This window comes from Leuciscus leuciscus (assembly GCF_965113295.1).
Source record: "Leuciscus leuciscus genome assembly, chromosome: 2".
Lineage (NCBI taxonomy): Eukaryota > Metazoa > Chordata > Actinopteri > Cypriniformes > Leuciscidae > Leuciscus > Leuciscus leuciscus.
Window position 1 is genome coordinate 33,021,014 of NC_138726.1, and position 18,843 is coordinate 33,039,856.

The 18,843-nt window shown below is 38.0% G+C and overlaps 1 protein-coding gene and 1 long non-coding RNA gene across 9 annotated transcripts in view; both read right to left on the reverse strand.

Annotated features, from left to right (window-relative positions):
• Nucleotides 1–18,843, reverse strand: part of scrib (scribble planar cell polarity protein) — a 97,297-nt gene that overhangs the window by 58,463 nt on the left and 19,991 nt on the right. The gene's annotated exons all lie outside the window — the stretch shown is intronic.
• On the reverse strand, nt 5,219–13,390 carry LOC309493502. The gene is made up of 2 exons (XR_014203956.1): nt 11,382–13,390; nt 5,219–11,139 (listed from the first exon to the last, which is right to left on the reverse strand). It is a non-coding gene; the product is annotated as an uncharacterized lncRNA (long non-coding RNA).

An 18,843-nucleotide genomic window follows, 5' to 3' on the forward strand; every position in this document is an offset into this window, starting at 1 on the left:
GTAAGGGACAATATCTTCAAGTAGATGGATGGCATATAATTAATTTGCTTAAAATGTTTTAATGACAATGTGTCATTTTTATGTAGCAACAGTTTTTAAATGCAATATGGCACTAAAGATATTGAGAACAATTAATAAAACATGCTGCATATATCAAAGGCTGAAGTTTCATTTTTTCCCATTTCTATTTCCAAGTTTCATTTTTTACCAGTATGAGACAGCAACATTGGCTCAACCAATAGCGTGAGTTTGGGGTGGGATTGTCTGTTCGTCTGACCAATGGTAGAAGGGGGGAGTGTTTGAGAATATTTTTTTTTAAAAGCCATCATTTTTGTAATTCTGCTTGGTGCCACAAGAGGCACAGAATCACACACTGCACATTTAAATACGCATTCAAAGCACAAGGGAAATTGTCCTTAATGAGAATGTGATTGTTGGAATTCTCCCATCTAACAGCAGCTCAAGGTCACTTACAGTGATTACACCCAGGCAGAGCACAAAAAATATATTTTACAGCCTGTACTGTCCTTGTTTATGTGACATGAACACAAAAGCTGAAAATTAAATCAAACCATAAACTAACATTTCCTTCTTCTGTCTGAGCAAGGCACCCATGCATATAGAGATGGAGAAAAGAGGAGTAAGATGGGGGGTGGAATATGTTGGCTCGGTGTCCAGGTCAGCACAGAGGCTGCTGTGTGTTAGTCAAGTGACTGCTTACCCCATGACTTTCTCCAATTAAACCATTACAGTTAACCCCTTCGTCTGCAACATTACTAAACATAATTTCATCCTTGAAACAGACTGCACGGAAGACGACAAGACTGTAATGTTTTAAGAGCCAGAAGGAGATGAATATAAACACCCGACTACACTGACAAACAGATGCAACTCACTATCACACTCTCTCTATTTCCTCTACCTTGTCTCTATTACTTTACAGCATGGCCATGACATAAGTCTGACACAAAAAAATATTGACACCAAATTGTCAACACCCCCCACCCCCCCCAATATTTTATATTGTTGATGAGCTGCAACCCAACATGCACTGCTCTGTTTATTGTTAGCATGAGAAAAAGTTTTAAAAGTTACATATTAACATTGCCAATCATATCAAAGATGGGCTTTATTGTTCAGAAGCGGAGCACAAATTCCAGTGTGGAGCTCAAGTTAACAGTGAAAGAGTAATAAATACCTAATAATAATAATAATTTGACACGACAGAAATGTTAAAACAACCAATAGTAATATGCAGTAACAAAAAATGTTACTTGTCAAATTTTGCTACTTTGAATTAAAAACAGGCCATATTATTTACATTATTCATGTTATGTAATTTGAAAAATGAATGCGAGACCAGAACATTAACAGAAGCGTTTTAAACATTAGACATAAGATTAAAGACCCCCTGTGGTGAAAATCAAGTTTTATTGTTGTTTATGTGTCTAGGTTTGTCTTAAAGCATATTAAAAACACAACAATGAGTAAATTCATAATCAACACAATTAAGGAGATTTAATTTAAGGAGAGTATTTTCTCCTTAAAACTGCAGTAAAAAAAAAATCTCAAAAATGCGGTTTGAAATTGCTGGTGTTTCTTATGTCACAAACTACATTGAAACCAATCACGTCAACGTGCCGGCGGGCTTTAGCTTATCATTAACTGCTGCGAAGCAGGGGAGTCCCAACAGAAGCCAGGTTATCCCAGTTTATTTTTCTGTTGATATAAAAAATTGGGTACATTTAGCAATATAGAAAGTGAATTATGATGTATATTACGATGTTATGATGAACTATACGGCTTTCTCCACTGATGTTCTAAGTTGTTCAAAGTGTTTCTAAGGATGCTGATTTTTAGGAAAGTAGCTGTCGGACTCTGAGGTGACGAACGGGAACATGGTTTGTGTAACATTAGCAACACATTATTAGCTGTTTGATAACGTTGTCGAGCAAAAGGCTAATCATATTAATTACAGTTATGTGTCCGATGTTGTAAAGAGCGATACATAAAATGCATTACCATTCTGACATATCGACTTGTAGACGAGTCTGTATGAGCCAGTGGAGGCGGGGCTCATTTGCATATTAATGGCTCCGTGTAAACTAAATTAAGCAAGGGTGTAGTTACAGTCAAGCTATTTTAAGGCATGAACATATTTTTTTCAAGATTTTATTTTTAAATATGCCCTTTTGGTGATCAAAGATGAGTTTTAAGTGATACAATTATGACTACAGGGGGACTTTAAAAGTGAATGTGTGCATATTTGAAAAAATATTATTTGCAAATAGCTCAAATTCTAGTAAGGCTATTTTATTACTATAATTTCAAACTTCTTTTTTTTTATTCCCTTTAAATCCTTAAACTCTTACAGCACCTACCTGATGGGAATCATGTTAATTCCCTCAATGTTTATAGTATTAATGTTTAATGCATCCAGAAACAATGCAAACACGCATTAAGTCAACTAAGAGCACAAACTCCTGACCATAAAACATTAATGACATGCCCATTGTCATCAATCACAGCGATCATCTTAATGGCTCATGCAAAATTAAAACAGCACAGAAGTTTTAAAAATGTTACTTGGCCAGAATGGCCCTTTCACGGCCTCCTTCCTTCTCTCTGAACGAAAGGATGGCACGGGTGGGGGGCAAGGATGGGGGAGGAGTGGGCAAACAAAGCTTTAAGTTGGTGGTTCTTTTCAGCTCTGAAGAAAAGAGGACAGGGGATTGTGGGGTTGACCGAATCAGTACCCCCCCCCCCCCACCCCCCACCCCCACAAAAGAAAACCCCTAAAAGGTGAGCGCACATATGGACAAACACCCACTGAAATGGGGAAACCAGCATTATAAGTTATTGTCAAAATGTCTAGATCTCCTTTGTGTGATAGGAATAAAACATTACAAAAAATCATTCTGAAACAAAATTCAAATTAAAGGGGAACATTTCTCTCGTCATTAAATAACCTGTGAGGATTACACTGAGGGTCGTTCCTAGGAATGAACCCCCTGCCCTCTTTTCCCTCTTCTTTCCCCTTAGCATTGAGACAAAGCCTCTGAAGTCGCACACAGTGCTGTCAATCAAAACTAAAACCACTTAACTCCTCCCACTAAAGGCACCAACAGAGTGGAAGACTTTTCTATTGTTCTCAACCAAAGGACACAGGCTAGCCAAAAAAAGAGAGAAGATAAAAGATGGCAAGAATTTGGGATACAAAAGAGATGAGAAATGAGGTCAGGAAGGATGAAGAGCAGGAATTGGGGAAAGGGAAAGTGAGCAAGAGAGATAGTAAGAGCAGTGGATTATTAATGAGTAGAGAGGTGGGCTGATGACGGATGAAAAGGTTCATTAGTGACTCCGTTCATCCACGCAGGGCAATAAGACACTTACATAGACCTGATCTCCTTTGCTGAACTCACACAATGCCACTGTGATATCCTCTCCACTCATCTCATTTACAAGTGCATAACTGAACATAGTGACAGTTACTGGCCAGTCCCAAACATAACAAGTGTTTACTCTCGAGCCTAACCCTAACTAAAAAAGACAGATTACTGTTTTTTTCAGATTAAAATAAACTTTTTACATTTTATATTGTGTTTCATTGATTTTTATTTGGTGTTACATTTGAAATGGTGAAATTATATTAAAATATATCATTAGTAGTAATTATCAGTGTTCACTTTTTATAAATTACAGAACCCAATGGTTCTTGGTCAGAAAAAGGTTGTCTGTGGTATATTAAAACTGCAGTCTGTAGTTTTTCCTCTGTCACCATCTCTGTTCGAAATCTGCAATTGCAGTTATTCGCGGAATTATCAACTTTACGTGGGTTGTGTCTCGGCACGGCACAGTGCGGATGAAACCAATGTTTTGAGGAGATTGTGCAGCTGTCAGTCACCGCGCCGGTGTGGATACTGTCATTCGCAATCACAGATTCTACTTTTTGGAAGTATGACCAACATAAGAATTTTTACTGGAAAATGTCATTTAAACAAGTAACATCCACTTTTGTTCTGACCAACGATCGCTTATCATATCACGTCAAACCGTGCAAATTATACTTTGTTCTCAAATTGTTAATGTTAACAACATCAGCATTGCGTGACTACATTTAATGCCCTTCTGATATTTATCCTTGTTTTCGCATGGGCCCGGATGCAGTCTCTTTTTTTCTGTAGCCACTCCGAAGTCCGAACAAAGTCTTTAGCATATTACAACGGGTGAATCTCCAGTTGTCACTGGTGATTGTCGTTTGAACCTTACTGGATCCGCCATCAAACTGATAAGTTTAATTATATCAAGTGCTGTGAGAAAAGACTATAAATCTCCACCTCCAACATCCTCACACGCAACATAGCCTACTAGCCGAGACTCCTCCTTTATGTGGACAGATGTGACGTAATGACGCAAATACATGCTCGAATTTCCCACGGAAATCCAACAGTACCCACTGGAATTAAAAACATTATTACAAGCTTACGCTTTGAATCGAGCTAAGGCAAAATAATAAATCAGAAAAAACAACGACAAATCTGAAAACAAATTAACAAGTCAGAAAACACAACGACAAGTCAGACAAGTCGGAAAAGGTAGGTATATGTAGCGAATGGAATACTGACCACTGATTGGACGAGACATCTGTCAATCAAGACATGCAGAAAGTACAGCAGAATCTGGCAGAAGAAAGTTGATTCGCGTGTGCATGTGTAAATATTAGAGCTGTCTATTTAACCGGCTAATTTAGTGCGATTATTATGGAGAAAAAACTTTTCATATTAAAATCTTCCTACCACTATCTGGTTTGGTCAGACAAAATTATAAAAGAACTCGATCTGGTAAAGTGGGAGAGTGGCGTGTAGCAAGAACAGCAGATTTAGCTTTTGATGCGAACGACCTGAGTTCGAGTCACCCTCGAGTTACAAATTGTAATTCACAATATTAATTTCTTGTTTATTGATCTGTATAAAATTTATATCACGTGGAAAAAACAGCACTCTTGCTTGTGTGCTTAACTATAGGCTAACATATTATATAAGACAAAAGCTCATGCAGGGGCATTGCCCCTATATCTGGAATTTTAGGGGCATCATAACTGCATTCTAATAGTGTTTGTTTGTTTTTTTGCAAAGTGAGTGACCTACTCGATAATGTCAGCTCGCAGCCTCGCACATAATTAAACATTTTTTATTATCGTAGACGATATAGCTAATATTTACACATGCACACGCGAATCGACTTTCTCCTGCCGCAGTCTGCTGTAATTTCTGCATGTCTTGATTGACAGATGTCTCGTCCAATCAGCAGTCAGTATTCCATTCGCCACACATACCTACCTTTTCCGACTTGTTAAATTGTTTTCAGATTTGTCGTTGTATTTTCTGATTTGTTATTTTGTTTTCAGATTTGTCGTTGTGTTGTCTGATTTGTTATGTTGTTTTTGGAATGGTTTGTGCGCCCGAGCGCAACGGCGCTACATGTCGGCACGTTGGCAATGAGGCCATCCGCACAGACTAACTTGTTAATTTGTTTTTAGTGTTTCCATTGCGTTTAAAAATGTGTTGTTTTGTTTTCAGAATTGTGGTTTGTTTTGCACTTCTCAGCCACCGTACATTTGCCATTTCCACACAACGGCAGAGCTGAGGCATGGCTTTGGCAACATGCAAAATTGGTGTGTAAATATGACTGTAAACAGTTTATTTTCTTAGGAACTCTTCCTTTCAAATTTATGTAGGTTAGAAATGACAGGTGTGTGTGGGGCCAACAGAAAACTCAGAAGTACAGAGTGAGAGGGATAGAAGAAACCATTGCCAGAGAAACCGCCCGATAGGCCTATCTCAACACAGCTAACTGCTGAATGATCATGGGAAAGCAATCATTTACTTAGGGAGGTGAAGGACTGTGCACTATTTACTGAGTGAGAGTGTGTGTGAAAGTTTGGGATGGAGCCAGACTTGAAATGAGCCCTATAGGACCAGTTTCTATGTGACCGTTTAAAAACTTGGAACACTTGTATTGGGGTACAAACATATACTACTGTTCAGTTGTCTACGGTTGTTAAGATTTTTTAAATGTTTTTGAAGATTCTTATGCTCACCAAGCCTGCATTTATTTGACAAAAAATACAATAAAAACAGTACTACTGTGAAATATTATTTTATTATATCTTGCAATATCATTACAATTTAAAATAACTAATATAATTTATTCCTATGATGACAAATCTTAATTTTCAGCATCATTACTTCAGTCTGCAGTCTCACATCAGAAATCATTCTCATGCTAATTTGGTGCACAAGAAACATTTCTTACTATTATCAGTGTAGAAAACAGTTGTGCTCTTGATATTTTTGTGGTAACCAGGCATTAAAGCCATTTTCTTTTTACTACAAATATATTCAAATGAACAGATATACAAATTAAATAAACGGTGCTTAAAGTTTTTCGGGGTAGGTAGTGGCAGTAGTATTCAGGTACAGAAATGGAATAATCAAATGTAAATCAACACTCTTTAGTCTTCACAGTATAAATTAAATAAAGATTAATGCATATTAAAGGTGGGGTAAGCGATTTTTGAAAAATGCAGTTTGGAAATTAGTCGGACCGACACACGAACGAAACACGAGCCAATCAGCATTAGTATGACGGTGGAGGAGAGAGAACGAGCAAGAGGGAGATTTGAAGAAAGACTGCAGAAATAGAGATGAGACAATACAAAAGAGAAAAGCTCAGAAGAAATCACTGGAAAATGAAGGGTTAGGACTGCGCAAGAGCTTTAGGACACGCGTTAATATTAGAAAAGCTTTCCAGTGCTGGAGAGAGCTAAGAGGGAAGGCCTGAAAACAGACGCAGTGATTGCTTTGGTTCCGCTCCACACGGGAGTAACACTGGGTTTGAGTGTCATTGTGTGTCTGGAGCTGCTGTGCTGTTGGCAACTAACGACAAACTCTTGTTTGTAATTACTATCGTGTGCTGTACATACATTTTTTGTGCTTCCTTGTCATTCGTTCATCGTCTGCGCTTTATTTTTCGTGAAGCATTACTTTGTTGCCCTTCTGCTATGATAAACAGACATCCACTCTTGTATTGCATATGTAATGGAGGCCAGCTAGTGAGAGTCTCGCTGACAACTGCTAGAGAATGAGGTGTGACACATTGGTTATCTTAGCAGCATGAAAAACAATAATGTTATTCAATTTTATGTGAATAAATAAATTAGAGAGCAAGCAAAAATGTTCCCCATCATTGATTCGCACAAGTTCTGCACACTCTGAAAATCTCCTGTTATAATCAAAGAAGCTGACTACACTGCACAACGCTCCTCTTACTTGCACAGTATCTGCACGTTGTTTATGAGAAGAGTACAGAATTCATTCAGTGAGCGTTTTCAATGTAAACGCCTCTGATTCATAAAATCAACAGAAACGTGATTGGAATTTTTTTATGCAATGTGAGCAGATCTAAATGTAGCCTAATGCCGCAACCGACACTATTTTCACATTTCACTTTAATTGCAACAGTCGTACTTGGATTTAGTCAGGGGCATTTTCTACTCCTGTATCTTTAATTTGAGGAACATTTTTGTTAATTTTATGCTATTTTTGCACCAAGTCCCCATTCATTTTTCATACATGGCCTCTCTGAAATCAATTGGAAATCCAAAGAACTTTAATCCCTGGGAAAAGTTATACTTTTTCCAGGATTCTTTGATGAATAAAACGTTCAGAAGAACATTTATTTCAAATAGAAATCTTTTGTAACAATGCAAGTATCTTTACTGTATAATATTAATTCAACTATTTACTAGGGGTGTGTGATATTGACAAAAAAATAATAATATCTCAATATTGTCTGGGATTTTCTCGATAACGATAAGACGACAATATTTTGCTGTGTATGTTATGTTGTTGGTACCTTGGCAGGTTTAGGACTGCCATGGATAGCAGACCCTTTTTGACCCCAAGTTTCTAAATGGTACTGTATCTTCAATGCCACATGCAGTAAAGCAAAAAAAGTGCATTGCAAGATCACACTGAACCAAAGTTTACGTCTGGACTATTTTCCTGCAGCACCTATGGAACTAGAGGAGTACGACCACAATCAATTAAAGTAAGTATTTCTTGAAACAAAGGGTACTAAGAGTACTAGTTTTCCTGTATGATGCCAGAAACTACCCTTTTGTTATAAATGACAGTGCTAATACAAGTGCCAATTAACAAGAGGAAACGGGTGTGAAATGAAAGCACAAAACACAGTATTCCTCCCCTTCGTACAGACCGTTCTGCTGCAGACAGCCTCCTTTTATTGTCATACGCTGTGCAGACTGAGATGTCACTGCCAAACTAGTTAGGACAGGAGGAGAGCAGACTAAGAGTAAGTCTCATCCACACAGGCCACTGTGATTGACCTACAACAAACGATTTTATTTGCATTCCAAACCAAAGTCAAATGAGATGCAGAGCACAGGTGAACGTGCTGATGAATCTCCACTGAAGGTTTTAAAGATGAAGTGTCATTTTTTTTCAAACAATAAAATATGTCCTCTTATACCAGTTTAATATACGAAGACAACTATAAGCTAAGATACAGTGATCATGTACTGTGAAAGACTGTACCATTGTATCATACATTGCTCCATTTTATCAGTGAGTGTTTGAGGCAGTGATCACGGTTTGTCCAAAAAAACATGGGCCACAACAGGTTAGGACTGGAGTATTTTGATAACCCATCTGAAATAAAATGACATGTTTCATCTTTAAAGTGTGTGCTAGATGTCTAAAATTTTTGACAATCAGAATAGCCTGTGTTCACATAATATAATGTTGTTTACTCAAAAGGTTTACATAGTAAGTACATAAGTGTCCATTGTGTGTTTATTTTTTAATACCAACTGCAGTAAGCCTAAATTCTTTTCAGTGGGAATCAACAGCACGCAGATACTCATATACAAACTATTTGACCTAAAATATCACTTTAATTTCCTTTTACAATTTTTTGGGCTAGTATTTATTATAACAATCCAGTTTATGTGTTGTAAAGTGCCAGTCTGTTCGAGTACAAAGAGATGACACTTTTGTTGTTGTTCATCCCATGTTTTATTCAGGGCTGTGCGCGTTTCTGTGTGTTTGTTCCTCCTGTTTCCGGCATGCCACAGCTCCATTCTGCATTAGAACCTGCAAAATGTAACCATTACCATCAGGCTGGACGATCACACTGACATTCCAGACACTTTAAACTAGGACTGCACGATATTGAGGGAAAATGCGATATCTTGTTAAATAGTGTGATATGTTTAAATCAAATCAATTTAAATTATATTTATAAATAAACTGAAAATAATATAGCCAATATATTTGTTTCACATTCTTTCTAGGAAAAGAAAACATCACTACAACTACTGAAAGTGAACAGCAGTGTTTTAGTATTACATAAAACGTAAGGTCACAAATCGGACAAATGTCATTTTAAAATCAATGTAAAAAAATAAAATAAAAATAAACTATTTAAAGACCAACAACTCTTTGCTTAACTTGGTTATATACGGTTACATAAACCTGAAAACTTAACATCAAGAACATCCAGGTAAACAAAAACAGCCGAAAATAGGGATGAACGATTAGTTATTTTTGTTATTTTAATTTATCTTTGTAATTAAAAATATGAACAAACAGGCAAATTACAAACAATCGGACAAATATAATAAAACAAAGATTAAAAAGACACAAACAGTGCTTTAAGTTTCTCAGGTAGGCTTACAGTACATTAGATCTGTTTAACAGTAACATTCAAGTAAGATGTCTGTAAAAAGAAAACACTGCATAGTCTTTACATTAAATAAATTACATTATTTACATTAAAGCTACAAAAGTTATTCAGTCAATAATAATAATAATAAGTTACATTTATATAGCGCTTTTTCTGAGACCTCAAAGCGCTTTACATAGAAGGGGGGAATCTCCTCAACCACCACCAATGTGCAGCATCCACTTGGATGATGCGACGGCAGCCATATTGCGCCAGAACGCCCACCACACACCAGCTTACTGGTGGAGAGGAGACAGTGATGAAGCCAATCAGTATATGAGGATGATTAGGAGGCCATGATAGACATAGGCCAAGGGGCAAATTTGGCCAGGATGCCGGGGTTACACCCCTACTCTTTTTCAAGAGCAATGAGTGAATTTCTCTTTGTCATTTCTTGTTTGACAGACAGCAGCAGGTTTACTGTATTAGGCTGCTGTCACTTTAAGACCTAATGCACGGATCCTACTGACTCATATCCGATATGTTTCCCAACTGTTTATGTTCGCTTAAGACATAACAGAGTATGTTTACAAGACTACTCGCCAAGACAGGCATTTTGACATAACTGTGTATTTGACCATTTGAGTGCAATAAGCCGTGATAGAGAACTGAATTCGGTATCGCATGTTGTCCCAGAGGCGACTTTGTGTATGTGCACTGTGGGTGTGTTAGACAGCTTGAGTACGGCAATGAGTTGTTTTATTGCACTTAACTCTTTTTAACATCAGGCAAGTCACATGTAAGTAACAGTCGCTTAACCCTGTCTGTCTCTCTTGACTTTTCACAGCTTTTGAAGTAGCCTATTAAAATGATTCAGATATAGCAAGCCATTGCGATTTGCGAATTGTGTCTGTTGTCCAAATGAACTAAAAAAAATTATTTCTATAAAAAAAAGCTAAACGACAGTGGGGCCGGTGCCCATGTAATCGGTGTACGGCCAAACACCGGTAACACTGACTAACGCAGCAAACCTCCTTTATCCAAATAGACAATTAGTAGTATTGCAGTGTTGTGTAAAGACAATTCCACATCAACTTGTCTCTCACAAATCCTGAAAAGGTGTTTGGACCTGCACATCTTTGCATGTTTTGCCATCTGTGAAACAACACAGGAAAGGCGTTCAGTCATGTGTCCAATTCAATCCTCATGATCAGCTAGAAAGCAGATAAGCACAAAGCCTCATTGTGAAGGTGAGTGTTTGTAGGCCTAGTCCAACAATCATGTGGTAAATTCTCTGCAGCACAAGCAACATTCCCAGAATTCACGTTCATAAGAACATGTGCTATAAAACCAGACAGTACTCAAGGGGGCAACAGAGTTATTTTAAAGAAACTGTGCAATTACCATGGATGTGTTATTTAGGTAGCTAGTTCTAAAAACGTCAACAGTTTAACTAACTTTAATTTCATCAGCAAGATTATATTCAAACTGTTGGACAAAAATGACAGTGTTGGACCTGAAAGAGAAAACTGACTTTAGAGATTCTAAGGTTCCCTATAGCTCCCCTAACAGGCAACACTGATAATGCACTGTGTACTTTCCTTGTTTTGACACATTTTGGAAAGCAGTGACACCTGAAATCCTGTTTCTCTATATATAAGTGTTTGCACTCACGTACTATGTAAACCACAACTGCTCTGACAACGCAGGCAGTAACTTTAGAGTCCATAAATCAGGTTCCGGTTAATTGCCAATGATTCTGCAGAGAAGTCTCTACCAATCAGAGAATGGAAACAAGCCAATAATGCTTAAAGGACTCTGTAGCGCCCACCCACTTCAATGAAGCACTGTGAATTACAAGCACACACACAAAAAAAAAGTGTAAATGTCAATATATATTAAGCCGTTAAATACAGGCTTATACATTTGTCAAATACTTTATTGCTTTAAATCAAAGCTTGCAATGTTGTTACTCACCTCATAACGGGTTGGTTTGGTTTAAAACTCTTTAACAAGAAATTTGAAAAAATCCATATGGAAAATGTGAATGGGGAAAATGCTTTCAGAAACCAATGGAGGCTAAAAAAGTGAATGGTCACTACTGCACTAAAGGCTTTATAGATTGTCTAATTTATATAATAATTTTCAACAGTAATCATAGTGGGTCTGCTGGTCTTCTAACAGCAGAAAAACAGAAGAGACCAGAGCATGTGATGGGTCACAGCAGGGTGACACACAAATCCCATGTGCCATTTTATATTATCCCAGTAAGTGTTCAGATGAGCCATAAAAAGCATGCGGTCATTAATCCATCATCCATATGGTGAAGATCTGTTTATGCATCTCTCTGACCATTCATTAGCTCTTTTTAGTACAAGTTCATTCTAATGTAAGGGTCATAAGTTGCGCTATAGGCATCAGATAAATATGCGGGTAATCACACTGTTAGCAATGACAGTCCTGAGTCAGAACATAACTCACTCATTTATAAGTCAGCATGAGCTTGAAATACATCTTAGGAAGTTTATGAAACAGAAAAGCTGTAAAGAACACATTACAGCTCAGTTTTTTTGGCTCTGGGACACTTTTAGCAGTGCTCTGGGAGGGCATTAGGCCTATCTATTTGCTGAATCAATGGCAATGTTTATGAAGTATGTTGGTAAGGTAATTTTTCTGAGTTGTGTTAGACAAGAAGAGACCAGATGATGCCACTCACCTGTGGATAATGAGAAGGTACAGACTTAATCTCTCATGACCATGCTTTTCTGTAATGAAAATAACCGTTAGGGCTGGGCGGTATGACGGTATATATCGTTACCGCGGTAGAAAATGTAAACCGTAACAGATTTTTTAATTCTGTGTAAACCACGACATGCAAATAAGTGGCCGTGGTTAACTCACGTGCAGCGTGCGTGAGACTGAGCGAGACTCTGCACATGAGACTTATCAAGAAACTGCGAGTTTGCACGTTTGAAACATGAAGAAAGATGAACAAGCACATGAGGACCCCCCACAAAGCAATCCCGAGCAGGAGGAGGAACTTGTTATTAAAAGAGATGCAATATCTGTGGTGTGGACAAGGTTTGGGTTTGCAAAATCTGAAAAAGACCAGAAAAACGTGATTTGCAAACTATGTAGAGTAATGTGCTCACTAGCAGCAGTAGCACAAGTAATTTGTTTCATCACCTCAAAATGAAACGCACACGTGAATATCATAAAAGCCAAAAGATACACCATACATCAAGCGGCCCGTCAACCTCCGATGCTAAAACCAAAACAATGCAATCACCTCAGATTCAAACTAGTTTGGCCAAATCTTTTACTAAAGGCATCGCTTTGAAAAAAGCTCAAAGAGATGGAAAAATATAACAGGCCATTACGATGTATATTTGTAAAGACATGGCACCAGTTTACACTGTGGAAAAGAAGGGGTTTCGAGACTTGATCAAAACCCTTGATCCGAGATATGTGATACCGAGCTGCAAGCACTTTAGCGAAGTTGAGTTGCCACGATTGTACAGAGAATGCCGAGGGAAACTTGAACAGGAGATTGGCAATGTTTTACACTTCGCAATGACAACTGGTTTGTGGACGAGCCGAACTACACAGCCGTAGTTGAGCTTAATACACTTCATCAAGGACTGGACATGATGATGGCGCAAAGCTTCACAACTCATCACTGAGACTTCCAACCAGATGGGCCTCCAAGCAACAAATGATCGAAAGGGTCATAGACCAGGAGAAAGCTCTAACGCAAGCTGCGTTAAGTGTCCTGCAAGCTGACAAAAAGACCAGACATTTAGCTCTAACATGGCAGGACATGGATGCTCTTGAATCTGTGAATAAAGCATTAAGCCCTCTTGTGGAGTTCACAGATGCCTTGTCTGGGGTACACAGTACGTGAGTGTTTCATACTTGAAACCTGTGCTTCATCTTTACAATGAGCAGGTTCTCATGCCACATGATGATGATACCCAGTTCACCAAGGACATCAAGGTGTGGATTCTTGACTATTTTAATGAGAAATATGCAGACCAATCCACCCAGGAGCTGCTTGACATGGCTTCCCTTCTCGACCCTCGCTTTAAAACCACATACATAGAAGCAGAGAGAGTGGACTACATGAAGGTCAAAGCTGCAGCAGAGATGGAGAGTCTTGCAGCTGAACAAAGAAAGTCTGCAGAGGGAGTGTCATTGCCACCAGTCGAAGCTGCTGAAGAAAGAAGAGGAGTTTGGGCAGCTTCTTCAAAATAAAATCACGTAAATGCCAAGCTGTCCCTCAGTCAGAGAGAGAGTCCGTTGAAATGGAGCTTAACAGCTTTTTACAGACAGTTGAAGTTGATGGTGAGACAAACCCCCTGGAATGGTGGAGGCAGCATGAGGCCAATTTTCCACGAGTGGCCAGCCTGGCAAAAAAAATATCTCAGCATCCCTGCCACACGTGTCCCATCCGAGACAGCTTTCAGCACAAGTGGGAATATTATCACATGCCGCAGATCAGCACTGAAACCTGAGACAGTTGAACAGCTTGTATTCCTTGCTCACAATTTGTAGTTGTTTTGATTGAGATTCTCAAAACACATTATTACAAATTGCAAATTGTGATTTTGATATTAAATTATATTTATATTAATTTTTTCCTTATTTATTTTATATTTGTTGCTGCAAAAAGATTTTAGATTTGTATACTTTCAGCAAGAAGTGATTACTTTGTTTTAATATTTTATAAAATACGTGTTTATATTTGGTATTTTTTGGGGTGGGAAAATAGTTTTCTTCAAGTCTTTACATATTTATATTTTCTGAAGTATTTTTTCCCCCTGTTACTTAACTGTTATTTATTTTATAGCTGTGAGAACATTTCCAGAAAAACAACAAATAAATAACTATATCATGATAAATATCGTTACCATGAAATAAAATCACTCACCATGAAATAGAATTTTGGTCATACCGCACACTCCTAATAACCGTAATATTTAAAAATTAAATACAGATTTGTTAATTAACTACACAAACGATAACAGTTTGGCAGTGGTAACTGCAGTGGCAGTGACGACCTGTTTGACACTTCAACATAGTAGATGGCTGGGTTACACCTGAACGATGGTTGCCACCCATCATAAAATGGAAAAAGGAAGGAGACAATACCACAATGTGGGAGTTTTTTGAATTCCGTAAAAAGTTAATCAGCAGCAAGTGCCGATCAACAGCAAGTTATTTTTGTACAGTTAAGGTTATAAACTCTCTCTCTTTGCTTCCCTACACTCGTATTTTGATTGTGAGTCAGTGTAAAACACAAATCAAAGTAAAAGATTGATAGCAATGTTTATTCAAATGCTATTGCATTTGTGTTACGTACTGTATGGCATGTGAAAAGACGGATGCGACAGCTTGAAAAGACACACAAATGTGCTCTACTACAACAACTCTTCCTCTTCTCAACATGGACTGCGTGTTCCCGGGGGCGGGTTTAAGTAAATTTTAGGGTTAGTGATGTCACTAACCCGGGAGGAATGTTGTGCAGTCCCTACCAACAGTTTGTTTGTAGTCCTTAAAAAAAAAAGAAGATTTCTTTAAAAGCAAATATCTCCCTTTGCTTTAAACTTTGAGCGTTGTAACTTTGCAGATGTTGTTTATGCTCAAACAGCAACATTACACACTAACTAAAGTTAGAAAAGTGAAATCATAAAATCACCCATCCCTTTAAATCTGTAACTAAATCTTTAAAGGAATAGTTCACTTAAATGAAAATTCTTTCATCATTTAAGTAAAAAAAAAACTACTATGGAAGTCAATGGGGTCCATCAACGGTCTGGTTACTGACAGTCTTCAAAATATCTTCCTTTGTGTTCAGCAGAAGAAAGCAATTCATACAGGTTTGAAACAACTTGAGGGTGAGTAAATTACAGAATTTTCATATTTAAGTGAACTATTCCTTTAAGTGTATTGCTTTAGTCCGACCACAATCTTTTAAAATGCGCACAAGTTTGACATGCAGCAGCTTTGAAGTGATCACTTTTTTAACAAAGCGGACGTTCTAAATTCCAAAAATTCCCTGTACATTCCTGGCAAACTTACAAGGAAATACAAACATGTCAACTGTTCCAACTGGATATAGTCCAACCATAGAGCAGAACCAGCTTCATTAAAGCTAACAGTGGTTCTTTCTTAGCGACCTTTGCCATGATAAAATGACAGCAAAAGAGGACAAACCACACCTATGATGACTCTTTCAATTATATACTGTTCAACATCATTATTAACCATAACAACACCAAAAATGTTGCACAAACAACATACCTGAAGACAATTTCAATAAACACCAACAATAAACATAACTCTGAATAACATGTTGCAAATACGTCTAGTGCACTGGTTCTCAACCAAAACACATTTTCTTTTCATAAAAATACAAGCTCTGGTGAGAAGATGACAAAAGAGAAAAGACTGACTTTTATGATAATAAATAAATGTGGAGTTGAGTTCATTGCCTCCAGTAGAATCACGTCTGCATTTCCTCAACCGTCACATTTTAAACAAGCCTCCACAGCCAATGAAACAATGTGTCAACACGCATATATTTGCATGTGCACACACCCAAACACAAAGTTACCAACACTTCCTACAGTCATATTACCTTTAAAGATGTAGATCGAGGGCTGTAGTTATAGTAATTAGTAAACCATTTTTAAATTGAGATTTACATGAGAGTGCAATTCTGAGAACAAGAATGGGAATAAACCAAAATATTTAAAAAGCAGCAATTTGCTTTTCCTGAAACGTGCTGGAGGCTCAACCAACAGAAAGACTCAACAAATCTGTTGTTGTAATGTGAGCTTAAACAAACCATCATGAGGGACACTGACCAGACACATCAAACATGCAGTTTGAACATACTGAGATCCACTTTCTCAAGCAGACTCTCAAGCCAAGCTGTATGATCACTGCTGAATCGTTACTAGTGAACAGCTCCTCCTCCAGATACTGAGACATACTAGTGGAGCTGAAGCAAGATGAGTGCTGTTTAAAGAACAGACAAAATAACACAGCAACACTCAAATCTGTGTCGGCACTGCCAAACGATAAGCTTTTGTGACTGCGTACAGTGAGTAGCACAGCAATGTCACGTGCACTGCAAATGACAACGTTTATATATTATTCCACGTTACATAAAATATTAGTGGTTCACCAGTCGGGTACCCGCCCGCTTGCAAGAGGATTTGGATGATGGGGGGGCAACCAAGAACACCACCAAACTGACAACTCCTGTCACTTGTCATGGCTGTTTATAACCACAGCTCAGGTTTACACAGAAGAGCTTGTAGAGTCTGATTAGGCCAGTGTGTTAGACGGAGAATGAGAGCGAGTAAGTGATGTATTTGAGCTGGTTAAGGTTCTTCTGGTCTCGGCAGCAGTGTGATGGTTAGAAAGGCACTGCAAAACAAAAACACTACATTCCTCAGCTCTCTCCATTATTCTCACTTCCTGTCCGCCACAGCACTCTCAAAACAGAGGAATCAACAAGACAAACACACATGTCAACAAATCAGCAGCGCCTGAGCCCTCACTCACTCACTCTCACACACACCCTGTGGTAAACAAAGGGCCATTTTGGTCTTTTTTGGGCACTGTGCTTGTTGAGGCACCAAAGGAGTCGTACACGGACAAACCAGGCTGCAGATACAAACACAGACAGGCTGACACATGCATGAACAAGCACACAAAACAGTCCTCCTTTTGAGCCCATTACATGAGTACGACATTAGTGAAGTGCTAAATGAATTTTTTTTTGGAGGAGGAGGAGGAAACTGAAACACGGAAGAATACCTGGTAAATGTGGTCATACTTGGTTAAACTGCATTGAGCCTGATTTCCTGGTTGGTTCACAGTGTTTATACGCAGAACTTCATAAAATGCAAAACCACATTTCTCCTATTCACCAAAAGCAAAACTATTCACACTAAGAGCATAATGAACATTTATTGAAGAAGTTTACTCAGGCCAACTGGGTCTACCACCCATTGCAAACAAAAAAAGAAAGAAAACATGACTTAATTGTTCAGTTTTTGAAGTCAGATGAGGGACAGACAAAAATCTGTCCTGCTACTGGACTAATTGTAGTCTTGGTCTGAACAGATCCACAGGAATGCAGTTTCGATTTAAGGATTTATTCATAGTGAATATCTGCTCCAGGTGTGAATATGCCTTAAGAGTGAGTGTTGTGATGAGGTTTGTGCAGTATGTCTGTCTCTGAGGTTCAGTCGGGACCCCTGAGAGGTGCATGACTACAGCCTCCTGTGACATGAAGAAGCTCCTGTGACTTCGAAGATGCTTCACTCCTCTAATATTATTGTAAAATCATGTATTTTAAACAAAAACATTTTGGCAACATGTGCTTGTTGGTCCTTTACGATCCAATAATCTAGATGACCCAACTATCAACCTTGTGAACTTGCTAACATCAGAGTGTGCTGAAAAAAAAAGACCTGTAGATTCCAATTCTGTGTTGTTCTGTTTATGTAGATTTATGGGAACAAATAACATATTCAAAAAAGACATTTATCATCATTAGCCAAGACTGTATTAACTAATTGCATATTGGCTGTATTAAGAACCTTGAAGCAGCAGGATATAAAAAGATGAGTGATATCTAACAAGTAAATCCAGTTGCTAAGCAGAAACTGGAGACATTCCTAACTGGCGAGGAATGAGAGAAATTTCTTTACAAAGCTCAACTAGATCCAAAAAGTAGCCTTACATACAGAGTTCTCACTTTCAGGCTGAACTCAATCTCCAAGCAAAAGCTGCACGTAAAAGTTGAGTGATGGTTGTTTTGTAGTTAAGAAACTGGGTTGATAAAGGTTGCAGGTTCAGTCCCACGTAGAGATCCAAGTTCAGCCCTACAATTTTTTTATTTCTGTACCTGCAACAACCATCTGTTAAATGACAGTAAATGATCTGGTCTGAAAGGTTTATGTGTCCCCTAAAAACACTACATTAAAGACTAAAATCAGTAGCATTAAATGTTAATTTTGGCATCACAACATTACAATGTACAGTATAAAAAAATGAATATTCATTAAACTTACAGTT